At 38.9% G+C, this 22,821-nt stretch overlaps 1 protein-coding gene across 7 annotated transcripts in view; it reads left to right on the top strand.

Moving 5' to 3' along the window:
* LOC129188143 (obg-like ATPase 1) overlaps positions 1 to 22,821 on the top strand; it is a 104,312-nt gene that overhangs the window by 18,239 nt on the left and 63,252 nt on the right. For 6 of the 7 annotated variants that reach the window (XR_008572530.1, XR_008572534.1, XR_008572532.1 and 3 more), the window contains 2 exons: positions 19,655 to 19,795; positions 22,175 to 22,328. The gene's annotated coding sequence lies outside the window, so the exon portion shown is untranslated. The remainder of the gene's footprint in view (positions 1 to 19,654; positions 19,796 to 22,174; positions 22,329 to 22,821) is intronic. The other variant, XR_008572533.1, reaches the window with a different exon arrangement.

The following is a 22,821-nucleotide window of genomic DNA, read 5'->3' as shown; positions in this document are numbered from 1 at the left end:
CTTTTCCCCCAATCAAATTTTTCAAAAATAACAACTTTATTGCGTTGTTTGTTTCTCATATTACAACTTTGAAAAAATATTTTTTCTTTAGTATTTCAACTCTATCCTACAAAAATGTTTCTTCATAATATTGCAAGTTTATTCTACTAAAATTGCCACTTTTTTTTCTTGTTAGAATATGACTTTTTTCTCTTGATAGTTTGGCTTTATTCTTGTAAAATTACAACTGTTGTTCCCGTTTCTGCTGTTGTTTTTTTTTTAATTGTCCAAATATTTAAACTTTCTTCTTGTAAATTTTCTTCTCGTAATTATGACCTAATTCCCATAATATTTTGACTTTATTCTTGTAATATTATAACTTTTTCTGCAACCCAATTTTCCAAAAATTACAACTTTATTCCTTGTTGTGTTTGTTTCTCATCATTTTACGACTTGAACAAAAACATCTTTTTCTTTCATATTTCAACTCTATGCCACTAAAATGACATGTTTTTCTCATAATTTTATGAGTTTATTCTCATCAAATTGTGAGTTTTTTTTCTTATAAGAATATATGACTTTTTTCTCCAAATATTTTCACTTTATTCTTGTAAAATTAGAGCTGTTCTTTTCATTTCTGCTGTTGTTTTTTCCAATTGTTCCACTATTTCAACTTTCTTCTTGTTCTTCTTTATTGCCATAATATTTGGACTTTATTTTTGTAACATAACTTTTTCTGCAGCCTAGTTTTCCAAAAATGACAACTTTATTTGTTGTTTTGTTTGTTTCTCATAATATTACAACAAAAAAGTATTTTTCTTTCATATTTCAACTTTTTGCTACTAAAATTGTACTACTTTTTCTCATTCGATTACGACTTTTTTTTCTTAATATTTTGACTTTATTCTTCTACATTTAGTGCTGATTTGTCCATTTTTGCAGTTTACGTTTGTAGTTTTCTTGTTAAATTCTATCTTTAGACTGTGTCGGAGGTCTATTCAGTTGCGTGCTGCACTTTGGCCACCCCTGTTGTAAGTGCTCCTCTCGTCCATGCATCCATCCGTTTTCTTCCGCTTATCCGGGGCTCTGCGCCGATCCGCCTGTCGACCTCACGCTCTAACCTTCCGTCACTCGTCAACAAGACCCCTAGACACTCCTTGCGCACTGGGATGATTTAGCAGAACCATCCAGGTTACGTTTTCTGTGTGCCAGGTGTTTGAGCGGCTGTCACAGCATTGAAATGAGCATTTTGCTTGAGCCAGAATGAAGAGTTTTTGTCAGCTTCCACTCACGGCGGATGATTAGCGCAAAATGCCGACCCATCTCGAGTGGAGATCACCGCGGCTCCAAATAAAATTCCCCGTGATTGAAGGTCGCAATATTTTGAATTCTAATGGGCCTGCAAGATGAATTGCCTGAAATAGACTGGAGACTCTTCTTGCTTCCTCCTCCTCCTCCTCACCCTCCTTGTCCCCCCTGTCCACTGTGAAAAGAAGCACTGGGAATGGCAAGGCCCGATGATCATAGAATTATTGGCTGGTGATTGTAAACCCCTCAAAGAGGAGTTGCTATGGAGATCTCCTTCCAAACTGTGAAATGATTCTGCTTTGAAAGGAGGCGGTGGTTTGAAAAGGGAACACATCATTGTTCAGGTGGCCGTTGGTTAGGAAATTGCTGGTGCCTGTGCAATCAGCAGCACCATGCTAGTGAAGGACCTCAAAAGGTTTGTTCTCAGATGTGCGGCAACACTTGTGCATATGAAGCTGAGCAAAACAAATGGAATGTCAGATGTCAAACTCACCGTGGGGGACATGAAGTCCTTTTGTTTTGTCGTGGTCAACAAGTCGGGCTCTTCTCACCAGATCTTAGTTTTCCATGTTGAAGATATTCTCTCATTGCTTGAAAGTACAATAAGGAACAAATTATGACTATTATTTTGGTATCACCCCTGGAGATTTAAGCCACTGAGGTCATTTGAAGCAATCATTGTAGGCGTACAAATATGAACAGAAACATTAGCACTGACACGAGTGACAGATGTTCTGGCTGGTGCACCAGGACTACGCTGTAGACCAGTGGTTCTTAACTGGTGGGTCGCACACAGCAAGTCAAAAGTGACATTGAAATGTGTAACATACAACTGATGTCTGACTTATTCTTATACTTATTATTCTTATACTTACTATACTTATACTTATACTTATACTTATACAACCGAGCAATATTTTAGTCATCTTCCTCCTTCATATATGTACATTGTAGTTATACCGTAAATTCCGCTGTATAAGCCGCACCCACTAAATTTACAGGAAAAAACAGATTTGTACACGTATAAGACGCGCCGGACTATAGGCTGCAGGTGTCCACGTCATAAAATGGGATATTTAGTGCACGGAAATGTTGCACAGAACTTTTGATAAGATGGTGGCGCAACATGGCTATTTAAACAGTGCAAAACAGTACACGGCTAGTTAAACAGTGCCAAATAGTGCGTGTAACATAGATAACAGTTGCCTCCCAGAAAAGTCATTCATGGCCGCCCCCTTGGGAACTAAAACCACGAAAAGTCTTCCTCTTCCATGTCAGAATTGAAGAGCGTCATAATTCCTTCGTCACACAACCTTGTCTGTGTCTCTCTCTCTCTTTCGCTGTGCTCTCCGTGTCCTCCAGTCGTCCCAGCCTTTCGAAAACCCGCTGAAGATAGTGTTATTTCTGCTTCACGTTGTAAAGCAGGGGTTGGGAACCCTTTTTGGCCAAGCATTATCCAGTAATAATCGAGTTTTGGTGTCTGACCCGGAAAATATCGCAAGGACAGCTGGCATTGGCTCCGGCCACCCCCGTTGCGGTAGAAAATGGATGGATGGATGGATTAAAATGCCTAAGAAAGTTTTATATTTTGAACATTATTTTTTTCTGTCATGTTTTATTTTAAAATGTCAGCGAAATAAAAGAAAATAAACACATTTTATCATGTTAAAAAATGTCTGAGCTCCAATTGCAGTCGACAAAAGAGCCACATCTGGCTCCCGAGCCACAGGTTCCCTACCCCTGCTGTGAAGACTTGTGCAAAAGTTGCACAATTTCTTCTCTGACAGCCAAATCCATCGCCTTTAACTTGAAAGCGGCATCATATCCGTTTCTTTGTGCGTTTTCTAAGATGGAAGATTGTGACTACCGGGTTGTGACTGCGTATGTGCATGACGCGTTTACATTCCGGTACAGTAGGTGGCAGTACGCACCTCGGCAGCCAGTGTTCGATGGATAGATAGCAACTTTGTTCATCTCCAAGAGAAGAGCACAGCATTTTATGTTTTGTTTCATATGGTTTATTGTGTGTGTATTTCTATTGATTTTTTTGGTATATGTCTGGTATATGTGAGCGTATATGACGTGTATGCCTGTGGCGCTACGTGCATTGCGTCATGGCCCTGCCACACCTTGACGATTTAGCCAGCTTACGCCAACGTATGAAAAAATTGGCCAATACGCTGGCGTACATCCAGTAAGTTATGGGTAAGTTTTGTATAAGTTAAGAGCACGCTGAAGCACGCCGGCATACGTCATAGTACGTCCAAGTCGTCCAAAAATTTTGTGCATGCACAAAACATTTCGACGTATGTCAACGTATGATTAATACGTCCCGCATCCGCGGGCAATAAGTTATGCGATCGTTGACGCCCGTTCACACACGTTATTTGTAAGTTACGTACAAGTCAAAATACGTCAACATACCTTGAGACAGAACTGTCTTCTTGGCGAGAGAAGATGGATGCTGTTGTTATTGTATTTGCAGGTAAGTTTGCAGCTTGACCAGTAGAGGGCGTGCTTCAGCGTGCTCTTAACTTATACAAAACTTACCCATAACTTACTGGACGTACGCCAGCGTATTGGCCAATTTTTTCATACGTTGGCTAAATCGTCAAGTTGTGACGTTGGGCATAAATTGTGAACACCGGCAACACGCTACGCATTTGTTGATATAAGTTTTCTATAAGTTATAGAAACGTTCTATATAAGTTACTAATACATCATGTTTTCGTCGACCTCGTTATGAATACGCTATGTATACGGCCAAAATTGGAAAAAAAAAAACGTCTGCAGTTCAACGTATGCCATCAAAATGATCACGTCAGGCATGTGCTGGCTAAATCGTCAAGGTGTGACAGGGCCCTAAGTTTTATGTAGGATCACGTGGGGAATTACTGGATGTTACACACTATTTCTGATGGCTCTGGACATCATAAAAACCAGTACAGTGACACCTTTGAGTCATCATAGATGCAGATACAGTATGTCAACAATGCGATCGCTGCACAAGTCCAATACGTCGCCTCTTTTTTTTTGCTTTCATTCAACATCACAGGCTATGCAATCTTGGCGGTATATTTCGGGTGTTTATTGAATAATCCAAATACAACAATGTTTTACATTTGATTTTAGTATAAATTGTGCTTGTTGTTGCTCACTGTAAACTGCAGCGTGTGCACGCATACCCGTCTCTACTCAACGAGAGCGACAGGGTTAGCAAACGCGGAGAAAGGTGGGTTCTTGGCGTTTTTTTTTATTGTTTCCTGAACTTTTTTTGCTGTTATGGTGGACTATCTCAGTAAGAACATTTTCCAAAATACGTATTTAAACGATTAGTAGTAGTTCTGAAGTATATGAGATAACACGAGATTAGAACGTGACCACATATCAGCAGCACCGATTTATAAGCCGCAGGGTTCAAAGTTCGAGAAAAACAGTAGTGGCTTATACACCGGAAAGTGAAATTCTGATTTTGTGGTCTTTTTGATTTTACTTGATTAATTACGATTTTACTTTATGCATTATTTGTACTCATGCAGTTCTGCTGTTCTTCCTCATTTTCTTGACAAAATGCTTTCAGAAATTCCTCTGAACTTAAAATATCAACTTTGGGCATGGAATTTTGTGTATTCCTGTTTCAAAAGACAACATGCCATTAAAAAAAAAAACAAATACATTTGCTTGGTTTGACTATAATAAAAGTATACCTAATGTCAATAAAGACATAAGTAAAAAAAAAAGAAATATAAATATAAAAATAATAAATAAAAATGCCTTAATGAAAAGTGTAAAATAAATAAATAAATAAAAAAACATATATATTTTTTTAAATAAAATGGTGTAAAAATTTATTTTAAAACAATTTAAAATAAATATGATTTAAAATATATAGTAAATATAATATAAAATAATACAAATGATGTAAATAAAAGCATAAAAATACTAAAAAATACATTTAAATGACTTAAATAAAAGTACAAAATTGGGTATGCTGGAGCCTATCCCAGCTGATGGCGTGGTACAGCCTTGACCGGTCGCCAGCCAATCGCAGGGCACATAAACAGTAGACAAAAAACCCACGCCCACACGAGAACATGCAAACACCACACAGAGATGTCCAACGGAGATTCAAACCCACATCTCCCACATCTCCTGACTGTGCGGCCAACAAGCTAACCACTTGGCCACCGTGCGGCCCTATGTCATAATTCAGTGGTTCTCTAATACTTTAGAGAACCCCCACTAGGGGACAGAAATGTTTTCACACCCCTTTCGATTCGAAATACTGCTGAGAAACTGATGCTATCTGTTTATTTATCTGTACTGTACAGCCTGAACTTGAAACTGAAACCAGCAAAATGCAACATAATGGAGAACTGTGAAGCACACGAGCGTATTCAAGAGTCAAATTGCATGCTGAGTACAATAAATTCATACATGTTGGCAGGTCTGCACTAACATTGAAAGTACTCCCTGACTCTCACACCCCCCCTGACAGTTCAACGCACCATGGGGGCGCCCCACTATCCGAAAAGCACTGACGTAAATAAATGAGTGAACAATAAACGAGTGAACAATGGCAATTAAAGAGAGAAGGGGATGGTTCTTGAACTGAATCGAATCAAATAATTACAAGTCACTTCTATTGCAAATGTTGATCCAATATCGGCGGAGAACGCCAACGTCAAGCTAGTAGGATGGTCTTGGAGGTGTCAAAAACATTTTTGTCGGCGTATCAATTACGTGTTTTTGCCGTTTGCTTGTGGACCCGTAAGGTGAGCCTTACGAAAAGTGGGTCAATCACAGTAAAAATCACATTTAATGGTCAAATGTTTGAAATGAACACCTACCTTGCTGACTTTTGAAGATTGGATCATGTACAAAGTCCAAACCCTAATCCCAACACTAACCCCTTACCACCCTAACACTGAGGGCATTGAACGCATCATTTTATCTTGCTGCAAAATCAGCACGTCTGTATGCAAAGGAACGATGCCACCAAATTTTGGCTGTCACTTTCATATATCGTGTAAAATATTTCCCAACAAATGTGTGTGTGTGTGTGTGCGTGTGTGTGTGTGTGTGTGTGCGTGTCTAATGTTTCAATACCGGTAACACAGCCATAATGTGCTTTTCTCTCGACAGACCCATAAAGTAGCTTTTACTGCTCTGAATACCAGCAGAATTGCGGCGCTGGCTTCGCGTGAAGTGAACATTTTAAAGGCAGCGAGAGGAATGCGCGTTCTTCAGACGTCTTGCATGTGAAAACACGCGCAGGAAGTTGGAGTCGGAGAATGAATGCTGTCATTTAACAGAATTATGCTGACCACCTTATCCTCCCAGGTAGCTCAATCAGGATCAGTATTGATCTTTGACTGGATGCAGATTGCCGCCTTGTCTGTCAAGCAAACGTGACGAGAGCAAAAAAGCAGACTGGAAAATCTTTCCCAGTGGTTAGTTTAGGCTCTCTTGTTGGGCACCCCCCAGCCTGGAGTACCACTGTAAATCCAAAAATTGGAGGACTTAGTCAAGCCCCAAATGAGGCCATTGAAAGCCACTCCCCCTCTTGAGATAATCCATTTGTTCTACCTGGGAAGCACCACCTGTTCATACAAGATTCAAATAAGACAGCGACGCTGAAAGGAACTTTTAGTCTGGTGCGGTTAGATGTTTTAGTAATAATCCAATGCTGTTGTCATACGCTCATGTCATATAAACATCAAAGGCAAACCACAAAATGAATAGTGACTCACCATCGATACGATAATAACGTGGTTGGGTGCGTGTGGGTAGGTCTGTCACGATAACACATTTTGCTGGACGATAATTGTCCCACAAATGATTGCCGATAAACAATAATATTGCCAACATTATTTTGGGAGCACGTTTTCATGATGTAACGATAAAATATGGCATAATAATGCGAGCAAGCCGTATCAAAAGCAATAAACTTTAATGTCTCAAGGGTATTTAAAGGAAAACTGCACCTTTTTTTGCCCATCATCTACAACAGCTCATTAGCGGGGACACACTTACTCCGTCTACAAAGCCTTCTGAAAAAAGCTCCAAAAGCACCAACAATGCTTCATTTACATATAATGTGACACGCATAACCAAGCTACAGCGACATTGTTAGCATTATCATTAACATTGAACGACGTAACTACGTTACTGGCGCATTGACACCTCGCCACACCACCCCGGCTAGCTACTAGCTGGCTAGCGACTATCTTCACCACACACTTGCCAGCAGCGCGCCGGCGCTGTGCTCACAACACCTCAGGCCACTACCAAAAGGTAACGCTACATATCGGGTCTGCCACCACGGCTGCTGTGTTCTTATTTTTGAGTTTGGAAAAGTTAACGCTAGGTGTAACATACCTTTATATGTTGCTATGTGAAATCAATGCACCCAGGAAGGAAGTTCCACTAATGCTTAAAATGACCAAAATATGACCAAATCAATAATATATCTGTTCCTACATGGTCACAGCATGGATATAAAACCATAAAACGTTGTTGGAGGTTTCCGGAGGTGTTTTCATAGCAGTCTTTTTTGTAGGCCATCAGGTGCAGTAATGAGCTGTCTCTTTTTATCTGTTTTTAGATCTTTATAACGCACAGACAATAGAAAGACATGTGTGGTCATGGGCTGATTGTGGATGCTTCCCCCCAAAAAGTGCAGTTTTCTTTTCACAGTAGAATTGGAATGTCAAGAGCTTTTAAATAAAATGAACAAACAAAAAAAGACAGAAAACCCCAATTAAAATAAAATGGACTCTACTCAGTCTCAGTCTCTTGCGCTTAAATAAAAATCACAATCAATCATAATATTTCTGATTTTGAATCAGTGTCACTTTTGTTAGTTTGTAAGAAAAAAACAAGCAAAAAAATCCCCAAACAAACGGAAAATAACCCGGAAATACCCTGAAGTTCCCACTGTGTGTCAATGCAGACATCGGCTCATTTGCATGTACACATCCTTGATTTACTTTTAGCAACATTATGTTTTGTCAAAGTACATGTTTCGGATGCAGCAAAATGCCTTTGCTGCACAATGAGGTGTTTTATCCTTCAGCAATCACGGCGGTGACACGGAACTTCTACTGTTTTCTATCATTTATTTCATTGTCTTTGTCACAAAACAACAATGCGCAAACGGGCTGTAATTGACATCAGATCGTGTTTTATACACAACAGGCACGAAGCGTGTGGCACATGACGCACATAGCTAGCGACGTAGCAGCCCCGCCTCTCCCCACTGGGACAAAGAGACTAAATGACTGAAAGGAGGGCTCACCCACTCCGTTCGTTCTGCTCTAAAACCAAGAGACGGAGTGAACCCTCTTGTCATCCAGCCTATTTGGTAGAGAGGAGAAAGAGGAGGAACCCCAACACGCATGCACATGTCAATATATCGAGGCGGGCAAAATTAGTTTTTATTTATCTTGCGGTTAATTGATTTATTGATTATCGTGACAGTCCTGCGTGCGGGTGACAGCCGCTGCGTGTTTTACGTCTTCGATGTCATCGGGGGAAAGCTATGGGTCGTTACTTTTCATTTGAATCCAGAAAGACGAAACAACAAACTTCTCCCCTCACGCAGTGGTTTGATTCATTAGCATGGAAGCCACTAGGGACCACTATCTGCATCTGTATCTGTTCTCGGAGTGGGCGGGGCATACACCGGAAGTGGGCGTGGTTAACCGGAAATGGGTGGGCCTTAAATGGGTACGTTATTTTAAGTGTGAAATTGACATGGATTGATCAGAAGTTGCTATATTGTTTATTATTCCGCTACGTGTGTACTGTGTATGTGTGGAAGTCATCTAAAAGACTTTATTATTTCCTAATTGGCCTTTCCTAAAAAGACACCGGCAGTGACCGGCGCAACACGAGCCATTTCCAGCTCTGTCTTGTCAAATGCACCGCGTACCTAACGAAACAAGGCATGGCTCCTCTCTCTGTCTGGAGTAGTTACCCAAGTAGTTACCCAATGAGGATTTTCTTTCATCACGATTACGGCTAATGACGAGCTGTACTCGTTTCATGCTCGTACTCGGCAAAAATGCATTATCCGTAACGGATGCTCGTTTAAAACGAGTCTCCGGCTCATCCCTGTAAGCGACCGACACAAGTGACGGTTTTTGAAAATAGTTTAGTAAATAACGACATGGAATTTGATGTAAATGCATATCGATTTTGGAAATAATGGTGATTATTTTATTGGAAAACTTCCTTTTCCAAACCTGAGAAGAGAGTCAAAACTTAAACTGAGGTATGCTTGAAACTTCAGTTACTGCCAAATCATAAAAAAACTGTACAGTGTTAAGATCATGGAAAATAATGGCAAATAAAACCTTGCAATCACCAAAATATGTGTCAGTGATAACATCCGTGATGACTTGGACACCACATGATTTTTAGATGTCGATACGTAAAAAAGATATTTTGTTTACACAATTAAGACAGTATGTGGCCAACGGCGCTGTTGTTTTGAAGGCCGGAAGTGTGTTGTGTGTGTTCAGAATGTGTCTTGACTGTTAAGATGAGCTGGGCGTAAGAATAAACGTGCGTCCCGCCCTTATTTCACCCAGAACTTGCACAGCGTCAGCGCTCGCTGACATTAACAAGCGGTAAAACACAACACTTATACAGCCTGATTTGCACTCACACGGCCGCACTAGCATGCTCTGCTAAACTAAGCTAGCCTCATTCACGCTCTATAAGAGAGCCGTTTCCAGGGTTTTTTTGTTAACTTTGGCCGGTGCAGACAGATTTGGCTCGGCTGCATCACAGCCAAAATAACCCAATTTTAATTGGTCTCTTATTTATGGAAGCCCGTTTCCACCACTCAAAGAAAAAAAATCATTTCCCAATGGTATGGATGTGGATAAAAAGTCAGAATCATGAGATAAAAAGTCATAATTATGAGATGAAAAATCCAAATTATGAGATTAAAAAGTCACAGTTATGAAGTAAAAAGCCATAATTATGAGATAAAAACTGTGCATGTGCCAATTGCCATGTGACGAAGGCTGCAGTGAAGAAGGCTGCACATGGGCAGTTTGTATCTCATCATTTCAACATTTAGAACTCTTATAATTTATTTATAATTTGGGTTTGGGCTAAATTTGGCTTTTTATCTTTCTTATCTCATAATTTTGCCTTTTTATCTTAAAATTTCAGCTTTTTATTTGATAATTTCAACTTTTTATTTCATTATTAAGACTTCCTCATCTCAAAATTTCTACTTTTTATCTCATAGTTATGATTTTTTTTTTAAAATCTCATACAGACCTGATGAAAAATAGCTAGAATTTGCATTTTGCACATCTGGATCTTAATGAGGTTTTAATTTTTTTTTTAAGGTTTTAAGCTACAATATGCAAAAGCAAGAAGGGGGAGGGGGACAAAAAATATTTGGAACTTATCATTTAAACAAAAAAACAAATACTGAAATAGGTTGTTTATCACCTGATCAAAAGTTTAAGACCACAGGCTATAAAAGCCAAAATCTGCTCAAAATTTTCATTTCTGTCAGGCATTCACGCTGTCATGCCCTCCTGATGGCTAAAGCTAAGAAGCTTTCACTTTTTCAACGTGGTCGGATTGTGGAGCTGCATAAGCAAGGCCTCTCGCAGCGTGCCATTGCTGCTGAGGTTGGGTGCAGTAAATCAGTCATTCTACATTTTTTGAAAGATCCTGAGCATTATGGAACAAAAAAGTCAGGTGGTAGACCCCCAAAAAAATCAAAGCTGCGCCGAGCCGGAGGATCCGATTGGCTGTCCATCAAGACACAGGGCGGTCTTCCACCCACATTAAGGCCCTTACTGGTGCCGACTGCAGCACAATAACCATCAGACGCCATCTGCAGGAAAAGGGTTTAAAAAACAAAAAAGGAATTCAAAGACCTCGTCTCCTTCAATGCCACAAAACTGCCCGTTTAGACTTTGCCAGGGAGCATCAAACATGGGACACTGAAAGGTGGAAAAAAGTTTGATTCTCTGATGAGAAAAAATGTAACCTTGACGGTCCAGATGGCTTCCAACGTTACTGGCATGACAAGGAGATCCCACCTGAGATGTTTTCTACCCGGCACAGGGGAGGGGGGGGTCCATCATGATCTGGGGTGCTTTTTCATTCAGTGGAACACTGGAGCTTCAGGTGGTGCGGGGTCGTCAAACGGTGGCCTCTTACGTGCAGATGTTGCAGCGGGCATCCCTCATGACTGAGGGCCCTCGTCTGTGTGGTAACAGCTGGGTTCTTCAACAGGACAACGCTGCAGTTCACAATGCTCGCTTGACCAAGGACTTCTTCAGGGAGAATAACATCACTCTTTTGGACCATCCTGCATGTTCCCCTCATTTAAATCCCATAGAGAACATTTGGGATGGATGGCAAGGGAAGTTTATAAAAATGGCCATCAGTTCCAGACAGTTGATGCCCTTGGTGAAGCCATCTTCACCACTTGGAGCAATGTTCCCACTAGCCTCCTGGAAACACTCGCATCAAGCATGCCTAAAGCAATTTTTGAAGTGATTAACAAGAACGGTGGAGCTTCTCATTCCTGAGTCCTACTGAGAACATTTTTTGTTGTGGTTTGGAGAGTTTTTTGTTATTTTTTGAGCGATGGTCTTAAACTTTTGATCAGCTGATAAACAGTCTATTTCAGTTTCATTGTTGTTTTCAATAAATTACTTTTTCCAAGTGCTTTTTGTCTCACTCCCCCTTCTTGCTTTTGCATATTGTAGCTCTACTTAGAACCTCATTAAGATCCAAATGTGCAAAATGCAAATTCTAGCAATTTTTCAACTGGTCTTAAGATTTTGATCAGCAGTATAGTGATCACTTTTTAAATCTTAATTCTGACTTTACTCTTTCATTATGATGATTTTTTAATCTCGTAATTTCAACATTTTATGTCATAATTATGAGTTTTTATCTCTGAATTTTCACTTATAATTTCGACGTTATAGCTCATAATTCTGACTTTATTTCATAATGTTGAATTTTATCTCATAATTATGACTTTCTTATTTCATTATTTAGACTTTTCATCTCATAACTGTGACCTAACATTGGGATATTTTTTAAAAGGGCTTCCACACTTATCGGCCATCAGACAAAAAAAAAAAAAAGGCCCAATATCGGCCAATTATCGGTCAAACACTAGTTTTTAGGTCGATGGCTTGTGCTGCTCAGCTGTCATTTAGTTGGGATCGGTGGAGCGGGTACACATACAAGTAGTTCTGGGGTTATAGTCACTGGTTTTGGGGCTGATCCGTGCCTTTTCTATGTCGCTGTGTTGCTTTGTACGCTGCGGCGGCCAAACAGGAGCGCCGCAGCACACATCCATTCAAGGGCTAATTGTAAAGATTGCCCCCTTAGATTTCACCTCCTGCATTTGTTCCCCTGCACTCAGCCGTGAATTGGGCGTCGGTAAAGTAGATGTGAATGTTAAATTAGGTGGAATTAATTGAAGGGAATTACTGAGGAATATGCGGCGGCCAGAGGAGAATGTCAGCTGATGACTAAATAGCGAGTGATCGGCTTTTAAAACCTTTATCCGCGTTTCATGTCAAAGATAATATCACATTGTATATCGCTGGTAAAAAAACACAAGATTACACTTCCTTTTGTTGTTTCAAGTATTTCCAGCAAGTAGACTGAGCCGAGCGATTCATACAAACATGAATCCTCATTTGCAAGCACTCAGCTTGCCAGGGTTTGCACAGATCACCCAGACTGTACATTGTAATTGCCTTTAATGTATGGACATTCTTGCAGCAAACAAAATGATTACGTTGCAGTATATTTTGGAAGTCCATGCAGACACAATAGCACATTTCCATTGCAATCAGCGCTAAACAGGGAGCTGGTAAATTAAAGCAGCAAAACAATAATTCCACTGATTAGCCCCTTTCTGTGGAGCCTAAGTGAACTGTTTATGCTGTGGAGTACCTCCGCAAGAGGAGAGGAACCAAAACAGCCTGATTAGGCAAAGAGTAATTGAATAAGTTCATTTCAGCGCAGAGGACAGCGCACCGGATGACAGCTTGTGCACAAGTCGACGGCGCCCGTTGACGGGCGTGACTAACGAGTCCGACAGTGGAGGAGCCGTTTAGTTGTTGTCACTGGTAACGAGCTCGCAGTTTAGTTCAGAGTGCAGCCAGAGAGACGTGTGAAGAACGAGCTCTTGTGCGCTTGGAGGCTGAGGAGTATTTGTCACCTCACACCTCCAAATCTTCATCTTTGACATCTCTCACAAAAATACACTGCCCAAACAGAATTTCAAGAAAGTAAAAAGAGTTCCATTTTAAGCAACCATTTCTGAAAGATTTACTGATTTCGGACCAATGTGAAGGCTGCACAGCAAACTTCATGGAGCGTACCGACATTTATGATATGAAATCTGTGAAATGTGTAAAAGTATTCAGCTTGATTCAAGAAAATAGTACTCTTTTCATCCAGTTTATAAATCTAAAAAATAGTGAATTCACATGCAAATCATGCCGAAAATATTGTTTATGAAAATAAGTTTTCCTAAATTAAGTGAATTTGAGATACAATCACACTATTTTTGTGTGAAGAGGTAACCAACATAACTAACATGCCGACAAGAAGAGGTGTTTGCTGCACGGTGACAGAGTGGTTAGCATGTTCTCCCAGTGGGTATTCTCTGTGTACTCTGGCTTCGGACTGTTCCACAGTCAAAACTCTCAACTCATCTAGTACATCTTCCCACTACATAGCGTTATCATGCTAGGTGTTAGCATGTTAGTATTGCTAGCACGCTAACATTAGCATATTTTCATGGGTAGACACATACTGTATATAAACACTTAGCACTATTATACTACACGTTAGCATGCTAACGTTAGCATGTTAGCATTGATAGCATGCAAACATTAGCAATCTAAATATGTAGATAAAATAAATGTAGGGCTAATATTTATGGTGTAAATCACAATATGGGGGGAACTATGGTGCTTGGCTGAAGTCTGTGCTCTCCGAGAGCTCTTCCAGTTATAAAATCATTTGGGCTTTTTTCAAGTATGGCTGTTATTGCAGTGCAGCTTTGTGATATAGGTAAATTTGTATCAACTTCACTTTTTGCTGTTGTTTTTTAATGGTTCAAATATTTAAACTTTCCTTCTCTAACACATTTTTGTGATTTTTTTTTTAGGAATATTATGTTTATTCCCATCATATTATAACTTTTCCCCAACCAAATTTTCCAAAAATGACAACTTTATTTTGTTTTGTTTGTTTCTCATAAGTTTGCGACTTAAAAATCCAATCTGCTTTTTTTCTTGTAAGAATGCGACTCTTATCTCTTAATATTTTGGCTTTATTCTCAAAAAATGACAGCAGTTTTTTTATATTTCTGATGCTGTTGGATTTTTTAAATTATTATTTCCAACCATTTCAACATTCTTCTCGTAAATTTTTTTCTCGTAGCTATGACTTGATTCCTGTAATATTTGGACTTTATTCTCATTACATTATAACTTTTTCTGTAACTTAATTTTCCAAAAATTATAACTTTATTTTGTTTTGTTTGCATCTCAGCTTTTTGTTATCGGTGACAAAGTGTATCATGTTTGTTTGCCGCAAATGGCCCCTGGGCCACACTTTGGACACCCCTGCAATAGCGCTTCTTGGAGACACACAGTAGGGCAGGGGTATCCAAAGTCCGGCCTGGGGGTCATTTGCAGCATGTGGCTGTTGTTTTATTAGCCCACGGCACACTGTAAAAATATAATTTAACAAGAAACTAAAAAAAAAACTCCAACAACAGCAAAAACGGAAATAACTGCAGTAATTTGACAAGAATAAAGTCAAAACATGAAGAGAAAAAGTTGTAATGCAATGACAAAAAGTCATAATTTCACAACAACAATGTCGTACATTATGAGGATTATTTTAGTAGCATGAAGTTGAAATATTAAAAAAAAAAAAACATTATTTTATTTTGGTAAGTAGTAATATTATGAAAAACAAACAAAACAACGCTTAAAGTTGTCCTTTTTGAAAAATTAGGTTGCGTAAAAAGTTATAATGTTACGAGAATAAACTCAAAATATGATTACAATAAAGTCATAATTACAAGAAGAAAACTTACAAGAAAATGATGAAATAGCTGCAAAAACAGCAGCTGACATGGAAAACAAACACATGGAATTTTATGAGAATACAGTCAAAATATTGAGGAAAAAAAAGTCGAATTATATGAGAAAAAACACGCAATTTTAAAAGAATAAACTCGTAATATTATGTGGGAAAAATTGTGTCATTTTAGTAGCATAGAGTTTAAATATTTAAGAATAAGAAAAAATTTAAAATATATATATTTTAAATATAGTAATATAATAAAGTTGTAATATTATGGGAATAAAGTCAAAATATTACTGGAGTAAAGTCACAAAATTTGTGAAGATTATTTAAAAAGAACGTTTAAATACAGCATATGGAAAAAGTTGACGGTAATAATATGCATTTCCACCTATGTGACAAAGCTCAGATGCCATTACAGTATTTTCTAGAAATATATATAACTTCTTAGCATATCTACATGTGTTGCTTTACTAAATATCAGTAGAACTTCTTAGCATATCTACATGTGTTGCTTTACTAAATATCAATAGAACTTCTTAGCATATCTACATGTGTTGCTTTACTAAATATCAATAGAACTTCTTAGCATATCTACATGTGTTGCTTTACTAAATATCAATATAACTTCTTAGCATATCTACATGTGTTGCTTTACTAAATATCAATAGAACTTCTTAGCATATCTACATGTGTTGCTTTACTAAATATCAATAGAACTTCTTAGCATATCTACATGTGTTGCTTTACTAAATATCAATAGAACTTCTTAGCATATCTACATGTGTTGCTTTACTAAATATCAATAGAACTTCTTAGCATATCTACATGTGTTGCTTTACAAAATATCAATATAACTTCTTAGCATATCTACATGTGTTGCTTTACTAAATATCAATATAACTTCTTAGCATATCTACATGTGTTGCTTTACTAAATATCAATAGAACTTCTTAGCATATCTACATGTGTTGCTTTACTAAATATCAATAGAACTTCTTAGCATATCTACATGTGTTGCTTTACTAAATATCAATAGAACTTCTTAGCATATCTACATGTGTCGCTTTACTAAATATCAATATAACTTCTTAGCATATCTACATGTGTCGCTTTACTAAATATCAAAGTTGCATCCTTTCATTTTTCACCATGTGGCCCTCGCTGGAAGAACGTTTGGGCACCCCTGCAGTAGGGCTTCGTAAAAGCACTTAACTGTCTAAATTCCAACAATTTGGCCAACGCACTATTATTGAAATTGTTGAAAAATAATATAATATGAAACCTTTGAATTTAGAAATTTTCTCAACTTTTTTATGCTGCAAAAAAACCTGTATATTGTTTATGATCATGTATTTTTGAAAGATTACCGGGTGTGTTTTGTAAGCACGTATGGACGAAACATGTTTAGCTACAAGTATGAAATCAAGCAGATGATGTGATGATGATGATGATGATGATGATAGCACGGTATGCATCTGTGAGTCATCGATATTCCGTGTTCCAGCACGCTCGGCAGGAATGGCGTGGCAGTTTTTTTTTTGTTCTTGAAATGAGCCAATCACCGCTGTGACACCACTTTCTGTCAACAATCCCACCTGTCAACGCTGCATTTACACTTGGCGTTAACAGACGCCACCGAGCACGTTCCAAACGTGCCAGCCTCGCTTAATGGCTTGCATTTCCTTGTTGAAGGCAGCACGTTTACGAAACAGGATGTTGTTGATTGACTGATTGATGAAAACTTACATAAAACGTATTCAATGCAAGGTTAGCTTGCTGTTATTTTTCTCATGCAAGTTGTTGATGTTGTTATTGAGGTTAACAGGCTGTTATTGCTGGATGCTTACCTTTACACAGTGGAACCCCTGTTTTTGTGCGCCCCAGTTTCCGCAGGATTCGGTTTTTGATGACAATATGTCTCGGTTTTCGTATGGCCAAACGGCGTGCCTAACAAGCTAGTCAGCAGAATCAAGGACCCAAACAAAGCATCCACGTATCCGTGACTCAATCTCTGTAAAATATGGATGAACCTTCTTTTAGAGTTGGGGCACAAAGTGCAGCTCAGGGGCCATTTGCGGCCCGTGGCTGTTTTATTATTGGCCCGCAGCACATTCTAAAAATATTATTTAGCAAGAAAACTAAAAAAAAACAACAACATCAACAGCAAAAGTGGAAAAATCAGCAGTGATTTTACAAGATTCATGTGAAAATATTAAGAGAAAAAAGTTGTCATTTTTGCATAATAAAATCGTAACATGATAATTGGAACACACCCTCCGGTCCCCCTTCTTAAAAAGGGGGACCACCACCCCGGCCTGCCAATCCAGAGGCACCGCCCCCGATGTCCATGCAATGCTGCAGAGTCGTGTCAACCAAGACACGCCCACAGCATCCAGGGCCTGAAGGAACTCCGGGCGGATCTCAACCACCCCCGAGGCCCTGCCACTGAGGAGTTTTTTAACCACCTCGGCAACCTCAGCCCCAGAGATCGGAGAGCCCACCGCAGAGTCCCCAGGCGCTGCTTTCTCATCGGAAGACATGTTGGTGGGATTGTGGAGGTCTTCGAAGTATTCATTCCACCGGCCCACAACATCTCGAGTCGAGGTCGGCAGCTCACCATCCCCACCATACACCGTGTTGACCATGCACTGCTTCCCCCTCCTGAGATGATGGATGGTGGTCTAGAATCTCTTCGAAGTCGTCCGAAAGTTGTTCTCCATGACTTCTCTAAACTCCTCCCATGTCCAAGTTTTTGCCTCAGTGACCGCCAGAGCCGTAGACCGCTTGGCCTGCCAGTACCCGTCAGTACCCGCCAGCTGCCTCTGGGGTTCCATTGGCCAAAAAGGCCTGACAGGAATCCTTCTTCAGCTTGACGGCATCCCTCACCACTGGTGTCCACCAACGGGTTCTGGAATTACCGGCACGACAGGCACCAACCATCAACCAGCTCCGATCAGCTGCCTCAACAATGGAGGCACGGAACACGGCCCACTCGGACTCAATGTCCACCGCCTCCCTTGGAGCATGGTCGAAGCTCTCCCGGAGGTGGGAGTTGAAACTCCTTCTGACAGGGGCGCCAGACGTTCCCAGCAGACCCTCACAATACGTTTAGGCCTGTCAGATGAGGTGGCTTGGGCATCTGGTCAGGATGACTCCCGGACGCCTTCCAGCACGTCCAACCGGTAGGAGGCCTCTGGGAAGACCCAGGACACGTTGGAGAGACTATGTCTCTCAACTGGCCTGGGAACGCCTCGGGATCTGCCGGGAGGAGGTGGACGAAGTAGCTGGGGAGAGGGAAGTCTGGGCTTCCCTGCTTAGGCTTCTGCCCCCGCAACCCGACCTCGGATAAGCAGAAGAAGATGGATGGACATCGTAACACTACGAGGCGAAATAACATCATTTTAGTAACATAAGGCTGAAATGTTACAGAAGTTAGACGTTATTTTTTTTCAAAGTCGTAATATTGTGAAAAATAAACAAAACAACAAATAAGTTACGTTACAAGAATAAAGTCTAAATATTATGGGAATAAAGTCATAATTACGAGATGAAAATTTACTACAGGAAAGCTGAAATACTTGGAAACATTAAAAAAACAGCAGAAATGGGAAGTGGCCAATTTGCATCCTTTCATTTTTCACTGTGGTCCTCACTGGAAAAACATGTGGACAGCCCATTCAGGCCAGGGAATGCTTTAATCATCTTCATTATTTGTGTGTGTGTGTGTGTGTGGTTTATTTGTTCATAGAAAACACACAAAACGATGAACAATTCTGTGTCTGTCTCCTTGCACTATTGAGGCGTTCAAGCACACTGTGTTAGACGAATCTATGCTTTTTTGTGCTAAAATGTTTTATTAAATACAGCTGTATTAGGAAGGTAGCAGCCATTACAGTGGGACTGCAATGGGAATATTCCTAGGTAACATTTAAAAAGTGTTCAATACCTTCATCAGACTCCAGTATTGCCTCAAACTAAGATTATCTTGATTATTTTTATACCTCTCTTGTATTGGATCTAAGGTGTACTTAATGTTGTGGCCTACGAGTGTGTGTTATTGATTCCTTTTTATCGTTTTTGTTGCGACGGCCATAATTCTCGCCATGGTGTTACGGTATCTTTTTCCACACAAAGATGAACAAGCAGCGGCTCATTGATTCCATGGTCCTGATATGATTCCTTCCTGCTGTTCCAAGGAGGGAAGGAAATCCATACTGATGCTCTATTGTGTGTCCTTGCGCTGCAGGTGCGTTTGGCGACGAGGATATCGTCCATGTCGGGGGGGCTGGACCCCGTGAGGGACGTGGAGATCATCCACGACGAGCTGAGGCTGAAGGACGAGAAAACGGCTATTAGAGGCTGCGACATGAAACTCAAACCAGAATATGTAAGTCTCAGCAGGTTCTTTCCTCCCCCCCCAGCCCCCCTGACTTCCTCTACCAGCCCCCCCCCCATGCAGCACGGCACAAATAATAACCCTCCCACACACACACACACACACACACACACACACACACACACACACACACACAAGGAAGAGAAAAAAGTGTGTTGTTCTTAATCTGGACGCAATAGGTCTCCTCCCGCCTTCTCCCCCCTCGGCCCATTTTGTCTCTCGGTGAGATTGAAAGTGATCAGGGGTCAGAGGTGTGCTGCTGTAGAAATCATTAATAGAGAGTTACTTATTCAGTGGACGACCCCGGGGCATCGCTGTGGGCTAATGAAAGTGTTTCCACACAGCTCTTTTTCATCTTCAAGTAAGACTCAAATCATGGATCATGCTCCAGCTCACACTAAAGCTGCAGCAGCGCCAGGCAGGCCTCACGTCGTTGTCTATACTCAGCCAAATACTGTATGTTAACAACACAGGGTAAACCTTTCAAATCCACCTATCATCTGTTCATGTTTTCAAACACTTTTTTTCCTCTCAGGAACTGCAGGGGTGTCCAAACTTTTTTCCAGCGAGGGCCACATAGCGAAAAATGAAAGCCACTTTGATATTTTGTAGAGCAACGCATGTACATATGCTGAGTTCAAGAAAAAACTGCATCTCAGCTTTGCCATACAGGTGGAAAAGCCTACGTTAGAACCATCTTCACTCTTTGCTCCTTTTTTCTCATTTATGCTGTTTTTTTCAAATTTTCCAATTATTTCAACAATTTTCGTAAATGATCTTAAATGATGTTTTCGTAATATTGTGACTTTATTCTTATAATATTTTGATTTTATTCCCATAATATTATAACTTTTTCCCAAACCTAATTTTCCAAAAATTACAGCTTTATTGTATTGTGTTTCTTTTATTTGCTTCTCATATTACAACACCTACAAAGATACATATATTTTTTTAATATTTCAACTCCATGTTACTAAAATGACATTATTTTCCCTCTTTATTCTCGTAAAATTGCAACTTTTTTTGAGTCCTAATATGACTAATTTCTCTTAATATTTTGACTTTATTCTCGTAAAATTACAGCTGCTTTTTCCATTTCTGATGTTTGTTTTTTAAATTTCCAACTTTATTTTCTTTTGTTTGTCATATTACAACTTGAAAAAATGTAATAATGAAATTATAATATTAAAATTTTCTTTAAAATTTCAGCTTTGTGCAACTATAATGTCATTCATTTTCAAAGAATATTACAAGTTTATTGTCATAAAATTAGGACGCTTTTTGTCATTAGAACATGACTTTTTTCCTCTTAACATTTTGGCTTTATTCTCATAAAATTACAGTTGTTTTTTCTATTTGTACTGTTGCTGTTTTTTCTTGTTGTTGTTTTTTTTAATTTTCAACTATTTCAACTTTTTTCTCGTAAATTTTCTTCTCATAATTCTGACTTTATTCCCATCATATTTTGACTATTCTCGTAGCATTATAACTTTTTCTGCAACCTAATTTCCCAATATGTTTGTTTCTCATAATGTTACAACATTAAAAGAAAATCTTTTTTAATATTTGAACGTTCTCCTGCTCAAATGACATTATTTTTTTTCATAATATAACAAAGTTTTTCTCATAAAATTGAGACTCTTTTTTTAAATTCAAATATGACATTTTTTCTTAATATTTTGACTATAATAATATTTATTTTTTTATTTTTTAACAATTTCAACTTTCTTCTCTGAAATTTTCTTCTCATAATCCCAACTTTATTGCCATAATATTTTGACTTTATTCTCGTAACACTGTAACGTTTTCTGCAACATATATTTCTTTATTTTGTTTTATTTGTTTAAATTTGAATATTATAAAAAAAATAACCTATTCTTAAATATTTCAAGTTTCTGCTACTAAAATGATGAATTACTTTTCCTCATGATATTATGACGTCATTTTTGTAAAGTTCAAACTTTTTCTCATTAGATTACAATTTTTTTTAAATATATTTTGACTTTATTCTTGTAAAATTACTGCTGATATATTTATTTTCCTAGTTAAATTATATTTTTAGAATGTGCTGCGGGCTGCAGTTTGGACACCCCTGAAGTAATGGAAATAGAAATACAGTGGAACCTCCTTTTTTGGTATTAATCCATTCCAAAGGGTCCATCTAAAACTGAATTGTATGAAAAAAAAAAGATATACCGTGCAGTCAAACCTTTACTTTTCGAACACCCCAGTTTTCGTATGATTGGGTTTTTCCATAAAAATATTTGCAAGAAACTTTGCACCGGTTTTCATACACGATCTTCGTTATCATACGTACGGAATTGAGTGCCCAAACAAACCCTTTGCGTTGCTGACTCACCATCTCTGCAGTTTTTATTGAGTACAGCTGCAAAATAACCCACCATGGGGCCAAAGAAAGTTGCGGGTGCCAGAAGTTTGATAAAGAAGCTGAGAAACACTATTGAATTCAAGGAAGAAATCATGGCAAAGTACGCTCCTCGCCGCCTTCGCCACTTCAATAAAGGTAAAAGTGATGTTCAGTGTTCATTCATCCATTTTATTCATCATTTATAATTATTTCACGCAGTTTTCTGCATGTAAAACTATAATTATTGTCTAGAAAATGTATTTTTTTGTTAATACATTCGAAGTACTTGGATTTACAGTATTTCTCATGGAAAAAAATTGCCTCGGTTTTCTCACATTTGTTTTCGTCTAGGAAAATTGAGGTACCATTATAGACTGTAAGAAAAACATCAAAACCAGTGTGTGATATCTTCTATTTATTGATCTTCTATATTTATCTACTTTACCCTCCATCATTTGTCATTTTCTGTGTGGCCCTAACACTCCTTCTGATGCATGCACACGTCTTTTAATTTTTTTTAAATTTCATTATTTTTTTTCCAACAAAAAAAAATCTGAAATTGGCCCCCCCACTGACTTTGGAGCCCCCTGCTTTACATGCTCGGTGTCTGTCGGTCAATATGCAGACATCGTTACATGAGGGTTGGATT

This window comes from Dunckerocampus dactyliophorus, chromosome 9 (genome assembly GCF_027744805.1).
Source record: "Dunckerocampus dactyliophorus isolate RoL2022-P2 chromosome 9, RoL_Ddac_1.1, whole genome shotgun sequence".
NCBI lineage: Eukaryota > Metazoa > Chordata > Actinopteri > Syngnathiformes > Syngnathidae > Dunckerocampus > Dunckerocampus dactyliophorus.
Note: the sequence above shows the minus strand (reverse complement) of the source record. Positions and strands in the feature narration are given on the sequence as shown.